Below are 24,106 nucleotides of genomic sequence, written 5' to 3'. Positions count from 1 at the left end.
TATATATATATATATATATATATATATATATATATATATATATATATATATATATATATATATTTTTATTTATTTTCTTTTTTAACTACACATACTCTAGATGTATCATTTAAAAATGTCAACAGTTGCATATGGAAGACATGAATTGGCAAACAACACTAGAGGAGCTCACAAGTGTGGATCACCAGGAGCTCCTACAAGCAAATATGCCGCTTAGGCTTCACATTAAACTCCCATAATAAATAGATACACTTAGTTAGGGATAGTAAATCAAATCCCTGAATGATAGGAACTAAATGTCCAAGAAAAACACAATCATAACTACGTAACAATAATTACCTAATCTCCATTAATTCTAACACTCCCCCTTAATGGAGAAAGGGTTCTTAAACACACCTAATATGTCCCTAAACAAATCAAACTTCAGTCTTCCCAGAGGCTTAGTAAATAAATCAGCCATATTATCACAAGAATTACAATATTCAACACAAATCTCTAGATTGCACCTTTTCCCTGAAAAAATTAAATTGAGTGTCTATGTTCTTAGTGTTTTTATGAAAAACAGGATTATAGGCTAGTTTGATGGAACTTTGATTATCGCAATTGGTAACTGTAGCTTCTATCTATTCTTCTCCTGCATCTTGGAGAAGTCTGTGCAACCAAATTGCCTCACATACTGCTGCACACATAGCTTGATATTCTGCTTCTGGTGAGGATAAGGCAACAGTATGTTGCTTCTTGCTACACCAAAGAGATGACCCCGGACCTAATGATGAAGGTATAACCTATAATTTATCTTCTATCATCTAAATTTCTTGCCCAATCAGAGTCTGTATAACCTATCAAACTAACATCAAATGAGTCAGAATACAAAATACCAAAGTCTGAACAATGTTGCATCTGCATATTTCTAACCATCATCCACCTGAAGTTTGTTGTTCTGCTGTAAAGGCACAAATGCAGCCTTGCACTCATCCATTTTGAATTTAGTCAACAAACTCTTAGTATACATACTCTGGGATAAGAAAGTTTGGTTTGAATCTCTCCAAACTTCTAGACCCAAACAGTAATGCATTTCTCCAACGTCCTTCATCTCAAATTTTTGTGATAACTGCTGCTTCATTTCTTCAATGAGATTGTCTACACACCCTGCCATGATCAGATCATCTACATATAAATAAATCAACACTATCTATCCCTCATCATTAAACACAGTTTACAAATTTGGATCATTTTTGCTCTGTTTATAACCATGCATGAGGAAAAATGAGTCACTTTTTTCGTACCAAGATCTAGGAGCCTGTTTTAAACCATATAAAGCTTTCTTTAATCTACATACTAAGTGCTCTTCTCCCTTCTTAACAAACCCATTAGGATGCACTAAGTATACTTCTTCTTTTAAATCACCATTTAAGAAATAAGATTTAACATCTAATTGATGTATTTTCCAATGATGCTTAGTGGCTAAAGAAATAATTAGTCTAATGGCATTTAGTTTTGTAACAGGGGAAAATGTTTCCTCAAAATCAATACCTTCTTTCTGGGAATACCCCTTTGCCACCAAACTTGCTTTATGTTTATCAATATACCCATTTGCTTTAAATTTCAACTTAAATAACCATCTGCAACCTATGGGTTTTTTATCATTAGGAAGCTTTACAAGATCCCAAGTATTGTTCTTAATAATATATTCATATTCCTCTTTCATTGCTTCCTTCCATTTAGAACTCTTGCTAGCTTCATAAAAATTAGAAGGTTCTGCAATGTTTAACATACCAATCATGAGCGCACAATCCCTATATCAAGCTAGTAACTGTTTCGGCTTGCTATATCTCCTGAGTAGTGGGGGTTCGATTATTCTGCTGTGTTCTTCTCTTTGTGGACTGAACTCGATTTCTTCCTCTTTATCTCAATGTTGCTGCTAATGTTCCTGTTGTTGTTACTGTTGCTATTGCTGATTGATCCCTATTTCACTTTCCTCATCTAAAAGTAAGGGTACAAGCCATTCTTCATTGTTTTGAACAGGATTTCCATCATCAACCTATTCATGGAATACTACATCTCTAATAACAAACACCTTGTGAGTAGAAGGATCAAAGATTTTATAAGCCTTATACTCACTGCAGTATCCAATGAAGGTATATTTAATGGCCTTTGAATATAACTTCTTCCTGTTCTCTTTGGGAACATGCGCAAAAGCTTTACAACCAAATACTCTAAGGTGACTTACTATAGGCTTGAAGCCAAACAATGCTTCAAAAGGAGTTTTATAATCAAGACTTTTAGTAGGACTCCTATCCTTCAAATATACTGCAATATTGACAACTTCTGCCCAAAAACCATTAGTTAGATTCTTACGTTTCAACATATTGTGAGCACACTCCACCAGTGTTCTGTTTTTCCTCTCAGCTACTCCATTCTGCTGAGGAGTATAAGGTGTTGTAAATTTCTATTGTATCCCATGCCTCTTGCAGTATTTGATGAAAACCCCTTTCTTGAATTCTCCACCTTGATCTGATCGAAGAATCTTGATGAACTTTCCTGTCTGCTTCTCAATCATATTTTTGAATTGCTTGAAATACTCAAAAGCATGACTCTTCTGTTTAAGAAAATATACCCATGTGAATCTTGTACAATCATCAACAAAGATTAAAAAGTAATAGGCCCCACCTAACGATCTTGTCTGCATTGGGCCACATAAGTCAGTGTGTACAAGTTCAAGTATATCCCTTCGTTTCCTATCTTTAATAACAGGAAATTCATCTCTATGCTGTTTACCAAATGCACATGCTTCACAATCAATATGCAACTTTTTCAAAACAGGAAGACCATCTACCATACCTTTGTTCTGCAATAGAAGGAGGTCACTGAAATTGATATGCCCAAGTCGCTGATGCCACAAATTTTCAGCAAACTTATCCGATGACATCAAGGCTTGCTGTGGCGTACTATTTGCATCCAGTTTATAGAGTCCTCCCATGTGAATACCTGTAGCAATAGGCTTCATCTGATCCAACAAGTCTTTAATAATACAATGAGATTTAAAGAATTCTACCTTGAGATCCTGATCTGTAATCTTTGACACAGAAATTAGGTTCTTCTTAATACCAGGAATATACCACACATCAGATATATTCCTGATATTTCCATCAGGCAGAGTAACAAGGACATCTCCATGTCCCTTGATCTCATACCCTCTATTATCTCCAAGGTATACTTTTACTCGAGTGGTTGATTCTCTAAAATTTCTGAACCATTGCTTTTTACCCATCATATGTGAGGAGGCTTCAGAATCTACGAACTAAATATCTGATTCATCCTCCTCAGTAGCTAAAGCAGTCTCAGCCTCAGCCATAAACAATCTAATGTCCTGATTCTGATCTGCATCTGCACAAGCCAAATGACCTGCATGTCTTCTCTACTTGTACCTCTCCTCATCAGCCTTTTTCTTATGGAAAAATTTAGAAATATGGCATATCCTACCACAATAAAAGCATTTAGGATTAGAGTCATGTTTATGTGAGGTCATACCTTGTGGTGTCCGTTTTCTTGATCTGCTGTCTCTCCTGTGATTAGCCACTGCTTTCCCTTTTGGCTTGAACTTTGTCATCAATGCAAGATCTAGATTTTGAGGTTTGAGAGACAACCTCCTTTCCTCTTCCTGTAGAAAAATCCCAGTGAGCTCTTCAAAGCCTAGAGGATTTTCTCTTGCATTCAATCCGGTTATAAACATCTTATAATCATCCGTCATGCCGTTCATGGTAATTGTCATCAGATCATCATTTGCCACGGTTTGACCGATATCAGTTAGTTTATCTTTAACTTCCTTTATCTAAGATATGAATGAAGAAACAGACTCATTCTCCTCCATCTTGATTGAGAGAATCTTCTTCCTGAGGTACAAGGTTCGACTGGTGTTCTTGATCTCATACATCTCTTTGAGAATTGTCCAAATGTCATTCGCTGTCTTACAATCCTGAATGTGATGGATGATGCAATCTTTGACTGATAACTTAAGTAGCACCTTTGCCTTCATCTCCCCTTTCTCCCAGTCTTGGATTTTTGTATTCGATCCACCAGTTGCAGTAGTCGACTTGACTTCATCACTGGTGGCAATGCTATAGGCATTTTGCCCCTCAAGCAGAGTCTAAAGCTTAAATTTCCAATTTGTGCAATTGGAACCATCAAGCTTATTACTCTCACTGAGATAAGCTTTGGCAATTTGATTATTCATCTTGAATGAATAAAGTTTTCAATAATTTGAGTAAACCTCAAATGTTAAAAAAAATACCCTGTTCACTGCAAATTTCCTTCACAAAAAAAAATTCCCTCCTCCAATTTTAGTTAAAAGAATTCCAGATCCTCTTTTTCTTTTTAAAAAAAGATCACTCCAAAAATACACACCCCTTTTTTTAAAATAAGGGTTCCTTAAAAAAAATAATGAAATTCCTTTTTTATTTTAATTAAAGAATTAAAATCTTTAATTAAAAAACTTCCCAAATTCAGAAATCCATGTGAAGATTTAATGTAAAAAAGGGCAGCTTTAAAAAAAAACCACGCGAAGCTTTAAAGTAAAGAGTGGCTTTAAAAAAGATGCATAAATACTTTACAATTTAAAAACACTTCACGTGTGGCAATGTGCTGCGAAAAGATAACCACCGTTAATCTCCTTCAAACTCAGCCACAAATTTAATCTCCTCTCCTCAAATACAATCTGTTTCCAAACACAGCAAACAAACGTAGTCTTTAAACTTCCACATCCACTACTTTTCCACGCTTAGATAACACAATCATTGCGATTACTCTTCATTCAACCTGCGACGACGTCGCAATTTTATATTCCTCAACTCAGCTTACAGGCCTCTCCTTCTTGCAGCTATGATACCATGTCAACAGTTGCATATGGAAGACATGAATTGGCAAACAACACTAGAGGAGCTCACAAGTGCGGATCACCAGGAGCTCCTACAAGAAAATACGCCACTTTGGCTTCACATTAAACTCCCATAATAAATAGATACACTTAGTTAGGGATAGTAAATAAAATCCCCGAATGATAGGAACTGAATGTCCAAGAAAAGCATAATCATAACTACGTAACAATAATTACCTAATCTCCATTAATTCTAACAAAAAATAAATAGAAAAAACTTGAAATGAAATATGTTTATAAAGGAAAAAGATAAACCATTTATTGTTCAACTCTTAAACTTTACATATTATATACTTAAATCTCTACATCCTTATTGGCTATCTAAGTATCTATAAACACTCTTCAAAATGAAAATTTTACAAAGAATTTTGAAATTTTAACATATAAAAATTCATTTTAGATTATTAAGTTAATTATTTTCTTCAATCCAAAGTATATTATGTAATTGTGTTTATAGTTGTGTTTTATCTGCATATTTTTTTTTTACTTTAATGCCATATAGTTTTTCATATTGCAAATCATATGTTTTCCAGAATATTTTAGTTTTGTGATGTTTGTTGGTTGATAGTTGTGAGATTTATTATATGATCATTTGATCTATAATTTTTCGTGGATATTCCATTGGAAACTTCATCACGACATATCTGATAGGTCATACTTAAAAATATGAATTCTAGGCTATGAGAGTTTATTTCTCTTTAAATTTATAGATCTATAAATTAGTGTTTATTGCATATGCATGCAAATTATAATTATGAAAAAAAGAGAGAATGGTGAAATAAAAATGTACGAATCATGATTAACACAAGATATATCATGGGAAACATTTTGGAGAAAACCTAGCTAGAAAGTGAGGTAGCTCCACTCTCTTTCTTTGAATAGAAAATGGTCATGATTACAAAGAAGTAAAGCTTATGACCCATGGTGTCACTCCCCCAGGCCGATGGTAGTCTTTCAACCACTCTTGGCGAGGTGCAGCACCACCGAACACTTTCTTTTCACGGATAATTATGTTCATGGACTACACCTAACCATATGTCCTATTTAGTTTGTGTTTCTCAACCAAGTAATTATTATGTTTCCTTTATACCAATGAACACCCATACACATTCATTATCATCAACAATTATACAAGAGAACACAATTGCACAGTATAAAGGGAGGGGCAACTCCCTAAACAATGAGTCTACCTGAATAAGATATTATATAAACTTTCAATATTACAAAGCTTACAAGTATACTTGCGAAACATCAAGTTTCATACTTAGCCAATTTTACAACTTCATCAGACCTCCCTATGATAACCAAGATTTCCTTGCCCAAGTTAGACGAGCGTGCCCTCACAAGAGCTGCCTTCCACACTTCACAACCGAACCTTGTTTTCGTGCACGATGGGCAGGTGACTCCACCAAGTCACCAAGACACCTTCTTCACACCTGGCTTCACCAATGTTCCACCATTTACAACTTTGCACAACCAGTGGGCAATCATCACCTGAAAACACCTTTGAACGATGGGCGGGCGCACCCTCACACGAGTCACCACCCATGCCCAATAGCTTGCGCCTTCACCCGAGTTTCACCATGTTGTTTACTTCTATACGACGGGCGAGTGCTCACCCGAGCTACCCGAGATACCTGTGCCAACGCCTGGCACCCTCACCCATGCCCTCAACCAATAACCAAACTTGTGCTGCCGTCTGCCTTGCCTAAGAATGGGCGAATCTATTTCCTGCGCCTTCTTCTCAATCTGCACCTCACACTCTCTTCCTTCGCATCACCAAAGGAGCTCATTCAAATTTCTTGATCAAATCATTAACAAATGCCTCACGCCTTCGTTCTATTTGTATGGATGGTTGGGCAAGTTGGCTACCCAAGCCGACTCATCCACCATGTAATGTGACACCCCCTACGCATCGCAAATCCTTTGTTTATGCTCGTCAGCCTTTGCCAAGCTCATAGGTCAACCCGTGGGTTGAGCTCATGCTCCCCACGCTATAAAACATGTCGCTCACCTCCTTCATGTGTATTATAACATGTTGTCCATGCACTTTAAGTCTGAGCTTGCACTTTTCTTCGTTCAAGCCACTCATTCAACAAGTCAACTTTGCACATCGTGCCGGTGGGCGTGCCAAGGACCATAGGTCCTTACACATGGTTTTGCATCTGTCATAGTTTTGGATCATTCGATCTGATTGTTGGCAACTTAGATTTCATTAATGAACATCTCTCATATCTATGTGTAGATGGTTTCACTAGCACCCTCAATGCCATGGGTCTCTTCTCAGAATAGATAGTGGATATTTTTTGGCTGGGTGTTAAGGTAACCACCCGAGCCAACCCGGCCAACACCACCTCATTTGCACTCGTTCGAAACCAAGCATGGAACTACTCCAAACACAACCCTACTGTAACATTTTGACTTCTAATGGTCAATATATCCTTTCTTTAGTGAACCCCTTCAAATTTTATTGCAAGAGAGTAGCCACATTGTTTTTTTAGTGAATACAAGGCATGGTTCTTATCTCATCATTTTTTAGCACGATTGAGTTACTATACATATTGAAATCTACTCTTTTTTTTCACATCATCATCATTTAATTTGTAGGCAAAGTAATTACCAAGGTTGGTTCGTTTCTTTCAAGTAATGTGATAGGGATTCATGGGTAGACTCTTGTTACGCTTCTGTGACCTCCATTGGAAATCCTCACGGGGTTTCATTCACTTTTTAATGTAAGTCCATGGTTCCTTTTACCTAGTTCTATTACCAATCCTTTTTTAATGTTTTAATTATGTTTTCCTCCATTTCAAACTTCCTACATTCTTTTGCAAAGCATACACACAGTAATGCCTCCCGTCATTGGCTATTGCAGGTAAGGGAGACCCCAAATCTTTCAGTATTTGTTTAAATTATGAACTACTCATATTTTTAAGAATTATATTAACAAAATCCTTGTCTATCTTTAATTTTAGGTACGCTGGAATTTTTTCATTTGTTTTTATGCATGAGGGTTTGTAGAACTTTTCACTTATTCTTTCCTCGACTCAACTAAGAATGTCAAGTTCTAAGTTTTTCATTTTTATTTGCTGCCAAACTATCTGGACATGAAGCCAAGGGCTTCCACCCTAGTGCAACAATGCATATGTGTAGGTTGCCATGCTTATGTTACTTGCTTGTCCATCCGTAGTGAGAGTCTATGGTTATAGATTATTTGGAATATTGAACTAGAAAACAGGTACAGTCTTCCATGGTCACATAGTTTGGCTTATATGAGAAATGTTTATATTTTATTGTATAATTTCCTTACTTGCATGAAACCCTGTGGGGTTAGGGTTTGGTATAAAAATGTGGAACAATATTTCTTTCTTTTTTGAATTTAGTTTGGAGACCCATTCCTTAATATGGGGTTCTATGTATACTCTTTTGTTTACTTCGATAATGGAACAAATAAAGAGTTAGTATCATGATTTTCTATATTGTTCTCTTCTTAAAGAATTATTCTAGAAATTATTCTCGTTCCCGCCCGCTTCACTATTTATTGTGGAAGTGTGTAAAACTGATCTAAAATTTGAGGAAAGCTCCTCCTATCAAAACTGATCCTCCTCTAACACTTTTCAAGTTAACAAAATGAGTATTTAAAGGTAAAATAAGTTTCACAAACTCTTCAAGGATGATGAATTAAGTTTTTACATGAACTTAAAAGAGAAACAAATTCATATGCAACTCAATATGATAAATATGAATAGAAGAAACTAACATTTGACAATGAAGTTCACCCCTCCTAGGCTACATCTCTGGGCCTGCTCCAATAGCTAGACTGCTATATTGATTTTAGCGGCAAATGAGTATATTACAACTTGTTGAGACTAGAGCGGCTTGTTTCTCCTACAAAGAAACATTCTCCTACAAAGAATTATCACTCATAAAGATGACTCCCTACAACAAGTCATGAAAATGTCAACAACAAAAGGACTCTTCCACAATAGATCCTTGTACTCCACTTGAAATCAAAATCACAAACATGGAACTCATTCACAATGAAGAGTTGAAAATGTTTTTTCTCCTAAACACATTGAGAAAATATTAAAAAGAGCTTCTCTACAGAAGTAACAGTTGTTGCAGATGAAACTGGAAGGTTGTAAAACCTCCAACTAGGCTCTCTCCATGCTAAAAACTTCCTGCACACTGCTTCAAAATTGTCTTTGTTTCTAGCACTAAAGAATTGATTCTATAAAAATTCCATCATAAAGTGCTCAAACGAGAAATTTGAGGCTTCCATTGAGTTCAAGACACTCAAAAACCCCTATATAGGCTCTTCTTCAGCTAAAAAAGTTTAAAATCTGAGAAAGATATGCTTCTCCAAGCCAAGCTCTATTGTATGTCCTCCAAATTGGAAAAATATGCTAACTCTGCAATGATTCTCCGTTTACATAGTCCGCTGAGTGATAATTTCATCCAGGAATGATGTGATCTCTACCAAAGAAGGTGCATTTTGTTGCCTGATTAAAACATGCCATAACCCATGAAGCGCAAAAATTGGGTCACATGGAGCCATGTGGCCCGGGGCGAAGGCTAATTGTCTTTCCCCGCACGCTAAGCTCTCTGCTCTAGTCAGCATGGTCATATGTTTTCAATAGGGTTTCGGAGTGGGGCCAACTACTAGCCCCCGCCAGCTAAACACCCACACCTATGGTCTTGGTCATATGATTCAACATAGACTAGGGGCTGACGTGGGTCAAGTGTCATTCGGTCTTATCCCTCCTCTACGTCATAAGTCGTATGGTATCGATGGAACTGGGGCTAGGGCCAAGTGCCCTGCCCCTCTCGCTAACTCCCTATGTCGGTTTTATGGGTGCCAACGAAAATTGGGGTTAGGGCTTCTCGCTCGCTCCTCTCCACTCTTCCATGGTTATGTGATGAGTAATGTCACTTGGTGTTAGGGTTAATCGCTCGACCCCTTCTTCCAAATGCCAAAACATATGAAAATAAATATAACCAATGACCTCCATTGGTTAAAAACCAAAGTCGCGGCGCGATGATGGAGTGTGAAGTTGTGTTGTGGGAGTTCTAGGGGTCAAACCCCACCAAGGCCATTCGACCCTTACAAAAATTTTACCCAATCATAGAAAGCCGCGTGGCACCCTCTGATTCGGCCATGTTGTAGCCTTTTATTGGGCCACCTCAAACCATACTAACCAATCAAAAACTATCACCTAGAACCTGTACGATGATGCAACATGTCATAACCTAATTGGTCCACCACTGACCATACCCTACACATTCAGTTGATGATGTGAGTTGTACGGACTATCCAGTCAACAACCACATTAACCCTTCTGTTGACTTCTTTGATGATGGTCAAAAACTTCAGTACACCATAACTTCTTTATACGACATCATATTGATGTGATTCAAGCATTGTTGGAATCAAGATGACAAACACTAATACTTGACGCTAGTTCGAGAGTCGAACACTTTCAATTTTGAGCCTATTTTTATCTCTAGATCATACCTCCCCTTTAGGAACTTTTGGACGTCCAAAAGTCTATCTTCAATCAACAAATAAGGGAGTAAAAAGCTCATTAAGTATCTTGATCTCAATCCTTATTGTTATGTTTGAATTGGCACCTTCGAGCTCCAATGAAAGTAATCCACATTGCCTCTACATAAAATCCTTATATTCCTATCAAGAATTGTGGCTTTCTGCAATTCTTCTAAACATGCAAGAACAAAAAATTCGATGGATGAAATCTGAACATTTTCTTCAAAACCATCTTTCATTGGCTCACACAAACTTCACCTTGAATTCCCTCTTTGCTAAACCCGAAATTTATTTTCCACCTAGAAATCTTAAGCAACTAAATGCTTGTCATGCACTCCTTTGTGCTTTGCTTCACTGTCCTCAAGCTTCACTGTACTCTTAGATGCACTAGCTGCATTTGTTAAATGACGTGCTTATCTTTGTCCATATTATTATGGTCATATTTTGCATAATATTTATAAAAGATGAAATTCAAAAACAAGCTTCATATCGAAACACTTGAATAAGTGAGTGATTGACACAATTGTAGACATACTAGATGAAATACAATGCTCATCACAAGAGTCCCCAAACAATTGGACTAATCATCAAGCTAAAATAACATAACATTCCAAAGGAAACACACTTGTTGTAGATAAGTGATTGTACATGACTTCACTTTTCAATGTACCCAAATGAGAATATACAACGAGTAATTTGAATCTTACAAAACAATAAAATTGTACAAAATAGTCTACCCATTTTTTTCCTAACCCAGGCTTATGGGTTATCTTTCTGCACCTACTCTGCTTCAAAGGCTCCTTCAGGAACTACACAAATTTCTAGTTTTCCACATGTTGCTTTCCTTGCAATCGATCGCATGACCTCTCTTTCCTTCTTGGGACGAAGTTCTGAATGGATTTTCCAACACTTTTCATTCTGGTGCCCATTCATGCTACAATGGGTACAAAAATTCTTACACGACACAAAATTCTTCATATCGAGGAGAGATTCCTCAAATATTGTCCCAAGGATTTGCTCCATTATTTTTAGCATTTCCTTACGTTTCTCACAATCAGCCACACAATGGTCAATTGCATCACAAAATGTGCAAGGAAACATTTCCCATAAATAATCAAAATCACCATGATCAAGGTGGATGTTGGTGGCCACCCGCCTATTCCACTTAGACCCCCACCACTCTCTCTTTAAATTTTTTAGTTTCCTTAATTGTAGCACAATTTATTATTTTTGGCATTTTTACGAGTCTTGAACTTTCAAAGTCATTTTGAGGCCTTAAATGATGTTTTTTGGGAAAACTGGGGGCCAACATGGGGAGTAGTCCATGTTGGATACTAGAAAGTTGTATTCCTTGGGTAGATATTTATAACGAGGCATTGTGTGAATCAAACAATGATTGTATGCCAAAGTTACGACCCTAGTAAGTTGATGTACCAATTTACCCAAACGGGGCCCATAGTTTTTGCGCTTCATCTCCTAGGATTAGGTTTCTGGATGTGTAGGGTTTTCCATTGTTTCTCAATAATAAGTTGGCCTCCAAGCCTCATTCTAACACAGTTTAGAGCCATGTAGCCACCACATCTCTTCTCATAGATAAGGTACCATCACCGAAGCTAGTCTTATTTCCATTATGTTTGTAAGCATATTTCAATATTTGATATTAATGGAACGAAGTGTTATTTCTATTGCATCTCTATATTTATGGTTATATCTATAATTTGTTGCATTCGTGTTTAAGTTCATAGCTTTGGTATCAGAGTGGTCTGCTCTTTCTTTGTTTTTATTTGAATGTCCCCAATGAGGTCGAGATATAAGGAGTTGGGGCTCAAACTGGTCGAACCCTTGCAAGACTAGCCTTGAAAATCCCTATGGCCTCCCATGGCAAAAGAGAAGAAATATGAGGGGCTATGAGATCCTTTGAAAATCCTACTCAAAGAAGCCCTCGATAGACAGAGGAATGTGATGGTGAACAAATTTTTCCACATCCTTCAGTGGCTACCCAAGGGTGACGCATCTCCTTCTAGTAGCTACTTTGGAAATGACACGCACTTTAAGGTACAAGTTAACTATGGCATCCCCATATTTTAGGGTCAGATAGAGGCAGACATCGTAGATAAATGGTTAAATCTGCTAGAAGGATATTTTTTTGTTCATTAAAAGATTACTTTTTCACTTCTCAAAGCCGCCCCCCATTTTAAGGGCTAGTGGGAAACCTACTGTGAGAAGAAGGATAAAAGTACACCCTCACTATTCTCAGTCGCACCCACTTGGAATTCATTCCAGGACACCATCATGGAGCAGTACTACCCTCTTGGGAGCTATGGGGATAAATACATAAAGTGGACCACACTACGGCAAGGAAGGGACCAAGACGTGCCAAAGTTTACCAATGTTTTTCATACCCTTCGCACAAAGTTGGGTATCAAGGATTCTAAGAAACATTTGGTACTCAAGTACCACGTAATCTTATAGAGGTACATTGAGGATAATATGGAGTTCCTGGACATCTCCTCACTCAACACAACGTACCATTATGATGTTAAGATTGAGAAGAAGCTTAAACAGAAAAAGCGAGACTTTGGATCTGCGAATCTGAAGCAAGGGAAAGGCACCCCCAAACTATAAAGAAAAGGGCAAATCCAGGGTGTGACAACCTAGGATAACCCGTCAAAGCTCCAAGCAAATAAGAACACCACGAAGACAAAGAGGGACACAAGAAAGTGGTTTGAGTTCCATAAGAACTCCACTCACAACACAAGTGAGTGTAGGGACAGGCAGCACTGGTGACCGAGCTAAAGGCTTCCAATTCAGACGTATGTTCCGACTCTAAGTCAAAACCTGATAAGGGGAATGATAAAGTGAAGTAGATCATTGCCATGGAGCCCAGTTCCATTATGGCCACCACCAAGGTCCTAAAGGTTCAACCTGAAGATCCAGAGGAGGGGGAATGCTTATTCCACTCATAGATGTGGTGCTATAGTTCGTTGTCGACAACGGGAGCCAAAAGAACGTCATTTCAACAGAGGATGTGAAGTGGCTAGACCTACCAACTACAACACATCCATGACCATACACCATCGGGTGGCTTCACCATGGATGAGATCTCCGCCTGAGCTAGCAGTGTCACCTTCGCTACAACCTCAAGCCCTTCATGGATGAGGTACTGTGTGATGTTGCTCCTCTTGAAGTTTTTGATGTATTATTAGGACAACCATAATTGTGGAAGCGTCATTTTGTGTATGAGTCTAGACCCCACTCTATCATTATTTATTTGGGTAGTAAGTTATACAAGATACCGGAGGTATCCCCACCTACTGCCATCTCTTATATATTTGTTAAGCAATGCAGTAAGATCATCTCCCAGACTGAGAATTTTTTCTTTTTCTTTTTCATTCGCTCTCAAAGTAAGGGGAAGATCGTAGCCACATCCATGACCCCCGGGAAGGGTTCCTGCATGCAGCAGAAGCAGGTGGATACGATCGTGGAAGAATACAAGGACATCTTCTCCTCACCCACAATGTTAGGTCTCTATAATACTAGTGACTCCCCTATTACTATTGTCATTGTATCTCTTGTTGTTATTATTGTTCCCCATAGAATCCCACTATTGTTATTTTTGTGCCTTTATATTTGTTAGGTCGGCATGGTTATATTGTGACCCCTTAGACTCCTATATATAGAAAGGAGGTTTTGTCATTTGTATCATCTAAGAATTCTTCATTTTTGTAATGTATAGGAGGTTGCCCCCTCGAAGAGGCTGAATTCTAAGGTGTTGATCTATATTTCTATCTTTTTGTGAGCTGGTTTCATAACATTTGGTATCAAAGCTTTGGATTCTAGGATCTCGTTCCTCCAAATAGGTCATCGTGGAAATTTCGCTATAACTTTTTTCTGAGACGTTTCATAAGCAAAAATAAAAAACCCATTTGAGAAGAAATCTTGCTGAAACTCAAGTCCAAATTTTAGATCCTGTCTCACTATATGTTTGGAGATATAATCTGAGGACGTTAGGGTTTATGTAGACCCCCGAATTACATTCCAAACAGGTCACCTTGGGAAAAGTGTCATAACTTTCTCTCTGGGAATTAGATTGAATTTTAGTAAGAAGTTTCAGAAAGAAGATGGACTGTAGTGTTTTGGGTACCATTTTTAGAACCTAAGGTTAAAACAGAGACCCACGACATGTCGTACAAGTTCACTCTATTGAACAAGTCTATACTCAGGTAATCGTGGGAGATTTGGCATAACTCTTCATTGGAGAATCCAATCTTGATCAGACTTGCAGGGTTAGAAAGATTACTCAGAGAGTTACACAAGAAGCAATTTCAGACCTAGGAGATCCAAAATTACATAGATACATCATACTCAATATCAAGTTCCTACAAAGTGAAAAAAGGGGTATTTTTTTTTTTATTTTTGCATAAGCTTGGTTTGAAAAATTAGTTTGAAGCAATTCAAAGGTCATAGTGAAGCATTATTTTTAGTAATTGATGCCCTGAAGAAAGAAAATGGAAACACCTAGTAAGCAACCTGAAAGATCTAGCATGACTCATGAAGAAGAGGAAGAAATGCAACATGATATATTAAAATTACGAGACCAAGTGCAACAAATTTCACTCGCACAAAAAGTAACAGAAAATAAGATGGATGGTTTAAAGAAAGACGTAGAAGCTAAGATGGATGGTTTAAATAAGGGTGTGGAAGATAATATGGATGGTTTAAAGAAAGGTGTAGAAGCTAAGATGAATTACGTGGAAGCTAAGATGGACGACGTGGAAGCTAAGATGGATGATTTGAAGACAGATTTGAAGACAAGCATGGAAGATTTGAAGACAAATTTGAGGACATATTTGACGAAGTTTCTACAAGAAATGCTTACTAATGGCGAAAGGGTAGTAAAGGAAACTCATGATGAGAACAAAATAAATGTTAATCATGATTTCATAGACTGTAATGTTGGATCGAAGAACCACCATGTTCGAAAGATCAATATAAAGAAGTTCGATGGCAAGGATCCCGGAACACGGATACTACAAATGGAGCAATTTTTTGATCTCCATAATGTGCAAAACACACAAAAGGTATGCATTGCAACTTTATATTTGGAACCAAATCAGTTTCTATGGTATCGATGGCTTTGCTCTCATAAACAAATTGTCACTTGGGCTATTTTTACAGATGAAATGATAGCACATTATGAGGATACAAAAAGCAACACTTTTTTTATCCAATTGATAAATCTCAAACAAAATGGTTCAATGATGGAAAACATTAAGGACTTCCAAAAATTGAATATAAGGGTAAAATATATTCGAGATGAGCATAGGATTAATGCATTCATAGGGACTTTAAAAGATAACATCCAACATGAGGTTCACCTTTGGGAACTAGATTCATTGGAGAAGGCATTCATGTTGGCAAGAAAAATGGAAAGAAAAATTATGGCAACAAGGAAGCCTACCACTCATAATCATAAAGATGGAAGTGCTACTGCCCCTAGCCATCCACAACCTACAAGGTTGACACCACAACAATTGGAAGAAAATAGAGCAAAAGGGCTTTGTTTCAATTGTGATAGAAAATACACTAAAGGTCGTAAGTGTGCCGGGAAGAAATTATTTTACATAGATTGTGAAGAGGAGGAAGAAAAGGAACAAGAAACGTCAAAAGAATAGGATATACACCAAGAATGAACCTTAGAAAAAGAAGAAATGAATCCAAAAATATCTTGTAATGCGTTGGCTGGAATTACCTCTCCTCAAAGTATCAAGATAGAAGGGCATATCAAGAAGAAAAAGGTAATAGTGTTGATTGATTCCAGAAGTACCCATAATTTTATTCATTGTAAGATAGCCAAGGAATTAAATTTCTTCCTATATCCAACACGAAAGTGTCAAGTGATGGTTGCAAGTGGAGGAACCATAAATTGCTTAGGAAAGTGCCATAATATCAAGCTATCCATGGGAGAATATGTATTGAATAGCCCAATGCTTTCCATTCCAATGGGTGGTGCTAATGTTGTACTAGGAGTCCAATGGCTACAACCCTTAGGTACAATAGATTTTCATTTTCAAGAACTTTTCATGAAATTCTCTGCAAAAGGAAACAGAGTTGAATTAAGGGCTATCACAGGGAAACCAGGAAATATAATCAGCTCTAATGGAATGACAAAGCTTCTAAAGAAAGAACAAAGAGGCATAATTGCACAATTATGTTCACTAGAGGTTCCCACATCGAAATCATCCATTTCTCTAGATCTCCAAAAAGTCTTGGACAATCATTCCAAGGTATTTGAGACTCCCAAAGGCCTTCCACCTATTCGTGATCATGTTCATGCTATGAATTTGATTCTAGGAAGTGTTCCTCCAAACATCAGGCCTTACAGATATCCCTATGCCCAAAAGAGTGAAATTGAACGTATGGTTGCAGAAATGCTAGAGGCTAGTATAATTCAACCTAGTCAAAGTTATTTCTCTACTCCAATAGTATTGGTTCACAAGAAGGATGGATCATGGCACATGTGTCCAGATTATAGGGAGCTCAACAAGCTCACTATTAAAGATAAATTTCCCATTCCTGTTATTGATGAATTATTAGATGAATTGCATGGATCAATTTGCTTCACCAAGTTGGATCTTCGTTCAAGATATCATCAAATCAGAATCAAGACTGAAGACATTCCAAAAACAACATTTAGAACTCATGAGGGTCATTATGAATTTTTGGTCATGCCTTTTGGCCTTACTAATGCACCTTCTACATTTCAAGGTTTAATGAATTCCATTTTCAAACCCTTCCTTAGAAAATTTGTGTTAGTATTTTTTGATGATATGCTAATCTATAGCAAGTCTTGGAAGAATCATGTCCAACATGTTGACATGGTGCTCAAACAATTGGATGAGAAACAATTATATGTAAAAATATCCAAATGTTTCTTTGGAGTACAAGAGGTGGAATATCCGGGTCATATTGTATCTCATTAAGGTGTTAAGGTAGACCCTAGCAAAATTAAAACCATTAAGGAAAGGAAAATCCCCACATCCATAAAGCATCTACGAGGATTTCTCGAGTTGACAGGGTATTATCACAAGTTTGTTAAGAATTAGGGGAGAATAGCAGCACCTCTAACAGCATTATTGAAGAAAGATGCATTCTCATGGACTCCAGAAGCAACAAAGGCCTTTGAACATCTTAAAAAGGCAATGTGCCAAGCACTAGTATTAGCTACAACAGACTTTAGAAAAACCTTTATTGTGGAATGTGATGCCTCAGGAAATGGAATTAGTGTTGTTTTAATGCAAGAAGAAATGCCCATTGCTTTTGAAAGTTGTCCAATCAAAGGAAAGTATTTACACAAAGCTATTTATGAGAAGGAAATGTTGGAAATACTACATGCACTTAAAAAATGGCAACCCTACCTAATGGGAAGACACTTCAAGGTAAAAACAGATCATGATAGTATTAAATACTTTTTAGAAAAAATATTATCTTCAGAAGAGTAGCAAAAATGGGTCACAAAAATGTTGGCCTATGACTTTGAAATCATCTACAAAAAAGGGAAGCAAAATGTGGTGGCAGATGCACTCTCAAGAAAGAATGAGGATGTGGAAGCATTTCTTTGTTCCATTTCTATTATCCAACCAAATTAGATAAACGAAGCAAGGGATGAATGGAAGAATGACGAGGAAGTGTGGGCAATCATTCAAAAGATACAACAAGATCCCAGTACATCTGATACATTTAGCTGGAAAAATGATTCATTATGGTACAAGGATTGGTTATACCTATGTAAGAATTCCCAACTCAAACAAAAGATTCTTAGGGAATTTCACACCTCTCCCTTAAGAGGGCACTCAGGATTTCTAAAAACCTACCACAAGGTTAAGAAGGATTTTTTTTGGGATGGCCTTAAGTTATATATTCAAAAGTTTGTGGTAGAATGTTTGGTTTGCCAACAAAATAAAGTTGAAACAATTAAGACCCAAGGACTATTACAACCTTTATTAATTCCAAGCCAACATTGGGAGGAGGTTTCAATGGATTTTATCACAGGTTTACCCAAGTCCGAAGGAAAGAGTGTTATCATGGTCGTAGTTGACAGACTTACCAAGTATGCACACTTTTGTGCATTATCTCATCCGTTTAAAGCGAGTAAAGTTTCTATTGCATTTATGGAAACAATTCAAAAGTTACATGGAAACCCAAAGATTATTGTAAGTGACAGAGATCCCATTTTCACTAGAAATTTTTGGACAGAATTATTTTCTTGTCTTGGTACTCAGTTAGCTCATAGCTCATCTTATCATCCTCAATTTGATGGGAAAACTAAGATAGTAAACACATTTTTGGAAGGATATCTTTGTTGCTTTGTATCTGATAAACAAACACAATGGCTCAAATGGTTGCCTCTGGCTAAATGGTGGTATAACACTTCCTTCCATAATACAACAAAAATGACCACATTTATGGCACTTTATGGATATCATCCACCATCCATCACATCATATTTAAGAGAAAATTCTAAGGTTCAAACAGTGGAAGATCACATTGAGAATCAGCAACAAGTTCTCCAACTCTTAAAGTATAGCCTCACCGTGGTGCAAAATAGAATGAAACAACAGCCATATCAACATCGTAGCAAAAGAAGTTTTGATGTAGGTGATTGGGTATTCCTACGGCTACAACCATATAAACAAATGTCCCTCAAGCAAGCTAAGAAGGATAATAAATTATCACCAAAGTATTATGGTCTGTACAAGGTGTTGTAAAAGATAGGTACTATGGCAAACAAATTGGACCTCCCTGAAGCTTCTCGAGTGCACCCAGTTTTCCATGTTTCATGCTTAAAGAAGGTTATAGGTGACAAGATTCCAGTTCAAACAATATTGTTAGAACTTGATGAGGAAGGAAAACTCATATTGGAACCTAAAGCAGTCAAACAAACAAGAACTCGACAGCTACGAAATCGATCAATTTCATAGTATCTCATCAAGTGGAAGAACTTACCCGTTGAAGATTCCACATGGGAGGATGAGAATTTTATACAGAAGCATCTAGAACTTCTCAAGTGTTGAGAACAACACATTTTTTAAGGAGAGGGGCATGTTAGGTCCCTATAATACTAGTGATTCCCCCATTACTATTGTTATTGTATCCCTTATTGTTATTATTGTGCCCCATAGAATCCCACTATTGTTATTTTTGTGCCTTTATATTTGTTAGGTCGACTTGGTTATATTGTGACCCCTTAGACTCCTCTATATAGAAAGGAGGTTTTGTCATTTGTATCATCCAAGAATTGTTCATTTGTGTAATGTAAAGGAGGTTGCCCCCTCGAAGAGGCTAAATTCTAAGGCGTTGATCTATCTTTTCTATCTTTTTGTGAGTTGGTTTCATAACACACAAGGGTACCCTTGCACTGTGAGGTCAAACACTCAATTGATCTGACTCCTGGAGCACCTCTACCCAACGAGCTGATATATCACTGCTCCATTCTAGAAAGTGAAGAGATCAACCAGAAAATCTAGGAGTTGCTACAAAAAGGGCACATCTGATGAAGTTCCTCACCTTGTGGGAGTCTGATTGTACTTGTACAAAAGAAGGATGGGACCTTGATGCTCTTCATTGATTATCGGGCAATAAACAAAATCACTGTCAAGAACAAGTATCTAATCCCACAGATTAATGAAATTCTTGACCAACTCAAGGGGGCCAAGTATTTAAGCAAGATTGATATGAAGTATGGCTATCACCATGTTCCAACAGAGCCCACATATGTATGGAAGACCACCTTCACATCCAAGGAAAGCCTTTTTGAATGGTTGGTTATGCCTTTCAGGTTGAAAAATGCCCCTGCTACTTTTATAAGGCTAATGGATGAAATTTTTTGGCCCTTCACCAACTCATTCGTGGTTGTTTATTTAGATGACATCCTCATCTTCAAGAAGAGTTGGGAAGAACACTTGCAACACATTCGACAGGTCATTTAAACCCTTCAGTAGCACAAATTGTGTGCCAACTTGAAGAGTTGCAACTTTGGCATGACCCAGGTCCAATATTTGGATTACATCATAAATGAGCATGGTGTGCATGTGGATCCGACTAAGATCCAAGTCATTCAGGATTGGTGAGCCCCGACCACTCTATTGGAGCTTCGCAACTTTTTGGGCCTTGCAAAATTTTATTAGATGTTCATGTTGGGATTCTCCCATATCACTTGGCCTTTGTGTCAAATTATTAAGGGTGGGGAGAAATCAAAATTTTCCTATTCTGAGTCCCAACATAAGGCATTCGTTGAGTTGAAGCACCGACTCTTCTTTTCACTGGTACTTATACTGCCAGACGTGCAAAAGCCATTTGAAATCGAGACAAATGTCTCAGACTATGTTATTGGTGCAGTCCTCACCCAGCATGGGCATCTGGTGGGCTATCATAGTGAGACTCTTTCTGATACAATTCATAAGTACCCCACCTATGATAAAGAGATGTATTCCATCGCATAGGCTTGCCGAAAATGCAAGCCTTACATTTTAGGGAAGGAGACGGTCATCCAAACTTATCATTGACCTCTTCAGTTTATATAGACACAAGGGAAGTTGGATAATGATAGCCATTAGAAGTGGTCTACATATCTGCAACAATTCCACTTGAACATTAAATACAAAAAGGGCAGCACCAATAATGTTGCAGAGTACCTCAACCGACCCCCAGTTGTAGCACTAAATACTGTTCTCAACTCTTGTGGCCACAAGACCTTTGGATGGCCGCAACTATACAAAAATGATCTAGAGTTTGCCTACACATACCAGATGCTATTAGATGGAAAGAAAGTTCTCAATTTCCACTTAGAGGATGCATTGTTATGCTACATGGGCCACCTTTGTGTTCCTTCAAGCGAGTGTGCCAAGCTAATTTGGTAGGTGCACTACAGTCAAGTCGTAGGACACATTGGTGTGGAGAAAAATGTAGCTTTACTACAAAAGTAATTTTATTGTCCCAAACTTTGACTGGATGTTGGGAAATATATCAGATCCTGCACTGCCTGTGCCATCACCAAGCCAACAATCAAGAATCAAGGCCTATACACTCCTCTACCTACTCTCAACTAGCTGTGGCAATCCATCTCCATGGAATATATGTCTGGCCTCCATTCTACTAAGCATGGTAATGACTGTGTATTTGTGGTCGTGGACATAATTTCTAAGATGGTTATTTTGGTGGCCTGCAAGAAGAGTATCACAACATAAGAAATTGCCAAACTCTTCTTTCAATGAGTATGGGTACATTTTGGTATACCGTAGATCATTATATCAAATTGGGACAATGGGTTCCTAAGCACATTCTGGTCAAGCCTTTGGACAATATTGGATGCCAATCTCACCCTGTCGACTGCCTTGCATCCCTAGACTGATGGCCAGACGAAGGTCATCAATAAGGTGATAGTGCACATACTCCGGATGTACAACTCCAAGCACCCATGAACCTGGGATGAGAGTCTTCCCTATGTGCAACATAGTTATAATAGAGCTCTCCATAGCCCAACTAGTCGCAGTGCCTTTCAAGTGGGTCTAGGATTTCAACCATTGTGTCTGATTAATGTTTCCATGCCTCATGCGACTACAAAGACAAAATCCACACATGTATTGTTTGAGGCTAATAAAGTGACCATATTTAATGAATGCAGCCAACAAATCTGCCAGCAGGTTCACGACATCTTCGAGAAGTCAAATGCCAAGTACAAGCAACAACATGGTCAACATCGGTTGGCACACAAGTTTCAGGTGGCTGACAAAGTTTGGTTGCATTTGTAGAAAGAACGCCTTACTAGAGCCCATTGGAAGCTCATACCACTCCGATTTTGTCCTTACAAAGGTTGTGGGAGATGATTCTTTTGATCTCAGCATTCCCCCATTCCTTGGCCTGCACCTAGTGTTCAATTGGACTGCCTTTGACCATACTTCCCACCATTACTGAACTCATCAGACATTGCAGAACAACTCACACCAATAGAGTTAGACCCAGACTGCACGGAACATGCCACAACTAATTGGATTATGGACACAAAGGTCAAGAACACTCACCAACAAAAGATCCAACTATACCAGGTTTTCAAAGCTGGCCAACTTCTGCACCAAGGCAAGTGGCTCACCAGGGACCATGTTCAGCAAAAGTTTCCCCATCTCATGGAGGCACTAAACACAATGGGGAACATTGCTTTCTAAGGGGAGAGGACTGATCCAGGCGGATGTTGGCAACCACCCTCCTATTAGACTTGGACCCCCACCACTATCTCTTTCATTCTTTTAGTTTCCTTAATTGTAGCACATTTTACTATTTTTGGCAGCTTTTCAGGTCCTAAACTTCTGGAACCATTTTAAGGCCCTAAACAATGCTTTTTGGGAAAACCTTGGGCCAACATGGAACATGGACCAATGTTGTCCACTCGAAATTTGTAGTCCTTCAATAGATCTTTCTAACAAGGCCTATTTTCTATAGACATCAGGCTTTTATAGATATAAACAGAGCTATAAACAAAGCAAATAGTAAACATAAGAATAATAAAAATTTTGATAATATTGTAGCCAAAGTCAACCTCCCATACATTTTGGGGACCACTGATAAAATCTCTCGTATCGTAAAGTATATATATATATATATATATATATATATATATATATACCACCTTCAAGCCTCTAAACACCTTTCGAAGTAGCCTCAACTCTATAAAAGATCCCACTAACCCTAAGTGCCATAAAGGTGTCTATTTAATTCCTTGCTATTGTGGTAAACCATATGTAGGTGAAACTGGCAGATCTATCAACACTAGAATCTAGGAACATTCTGCTGTCATTAAACATAATCGCTCCAAGACTTTGGGATTGGAAAAACATTCCGATAAAACCAAACATCAAATTTGTATTGATAACACCCGTATCCTAGCTGAAATTGATCACTACTTCCATCGAAAATTCAGAGAAGCCATATAAATTAGCAAGGATCCTAATAACTTGAATCAGGATGATGGATGGGCTATAAATGAATACTAGATTCCCACTTTCTCATCCAAATTGATCTCTCCTAGGCCTCCCCTTCCCAATCTTCAAGACTCGTCACATCATTAATCATTTTATTTAATTTATAATATTTCATCTAACTATAAAAATATATAACCCCATTATAATGAACATCATAATAATTCATTGTCATCTATTTTTATTGACACATTATAATCTATTAATCAACATTATATATATGTGTGTGGGGGGGGGGGGGGGAGGGGGGGCGCGGGGCGCGGGGTTCACATTATCATATTATCATTTTATAATGAAAATATTTATCATAGTCATAAAACCTTATAGGAGTTTTAGAAACTCTAATAACTTTTTCTTATTAAATGAATCATATAATCATTTATTAATATCTATTATCATTCATACATTTTAATCAATTAATCATCATTGTACATTTTAAAACATCATAATATATTTATATATGTAGATATTTATATATTTATTTCACATTGTCATATTATGATTTAATATATATATATATATATATATATATATATATATATATATATATATATATATATATATATATATATATATATATATATATATATATATCTTAAA

This window comes from Pinus tabuliformis, chromosome 9 (assembly GCF_031772625.1).
Source record: "Pinus tabuliformis cultivar Carrire ecotype Pingquan chromosome 9, CPIR1, whole genome shotgun sequence".
Taxonomy (NCBI): Eukaryota; Viridiplantae; Streptophyta; class Pinopsida; order Pinales; family Pinaceae; genus Pinus; species Pinus tabuliformis.
Note: the sequence above shows the minus strand (reverse complement) of the source record.